Genomic DNA, 893 nt, shown 5'->3' with positions numbered 1-893 from the left:
TAATTGTTTATGATTATTTGCAATTGTTATAATTTTCTTCTTAGTAGTTATAAAAGAAAGATATTGTGATGTCATGCTGTAGGACCATATAAAATTATATGCATGGGGTTAACAATAACCAGGATTTTTTGTGTGGTGAAGTATCTATGTGTTCTTATATAAAATATGTGATATAAGATATTGATGGAAACTGTTGATCTTACTCTATCAGGGCTTGATAGTAAAGAAAATTAGTTGTACAGAACATTTAAGTAATTTTGAAGAATAGCATGGCTAAGAACAGTACTTTTGAGGCTGAACGAAAGATATACCTTTTTGGGATGGGATCTTTCCTAAAAAAAAATAAAGACAACTTATCCAGGGGGAAGTTATAGATGAAGTTGGGATGACCACTTTTAATCACACCTGCCCCTTGAATCAGACAATGCTTACTGTCAAGCCCTGGTATTTGAGCTGTAAAGACCTCCTGATGATTGCCCACATTTGACGCTGTTCTTGCTGAAATTGAAACGCAGTGGTCAGAGGGTGTGTATCAGTATTTTATCCTTGTGTGCAAGTGACTGTGTATGTTTGTGCACATGTGTATTATGTACATATATGAGTGTAAATGAGAAGTCATAATTTTATTCATGTTTTTAAGCCACCATTTATATCAGATTGATATGATTGGGTGAATCCTAGTCTGAGAATTGCCATTGAAAATAATGATAGAATGAAAAATGGAATACACGCATAAATTTCACTTCCACTGATGATGCAATCGAGGAAAAATGACATGAACATATGTTTAACAACACATGTTCAAACATAATTATTATATTGAAAATTAAGCAAATACTCATGTACAAAATTGTTCTTATCCTTCACTTGCCATAAACAAAATCATCACTGTG

General features: G+C 32.7%; 1 protein-coding gene across 1 annotated transcript in view; it reads left to right on the top strand.

Moving 5' to 3' along the window:
• The window catches only part of LOC119584996 (breast carcinoma-amplified sequence 3 homolog), a gene marked incomplete in the record, with an annotated part of 31,901 nt that overhangs the window by 10,680 nt on the left and 20,328 nt on the right, over positions 1-893 (top strand).

The sequence above is a fragment of the Penaeus monodon genome, chromosome 19 (assembly GCF_015228065.2).
Source record: "Penaeus monodon isolate SGIC_2016 chromosome 19, NSTDA_Pmon_1, whole genome shotgun sequence".
In the NCBI taxonomy this organism is placed as follows: Eukaryota; Metazoa; Arthropoda; class Malacostraca; order Decapoda; family Penaeidae; genus Penaeus; species Penaeus monodon.
The sequence above is the reverse complement of the archived record's forward strand: the minus strand, read 5'-3'. Positions and strand labels throughout refer to the sequence as shown.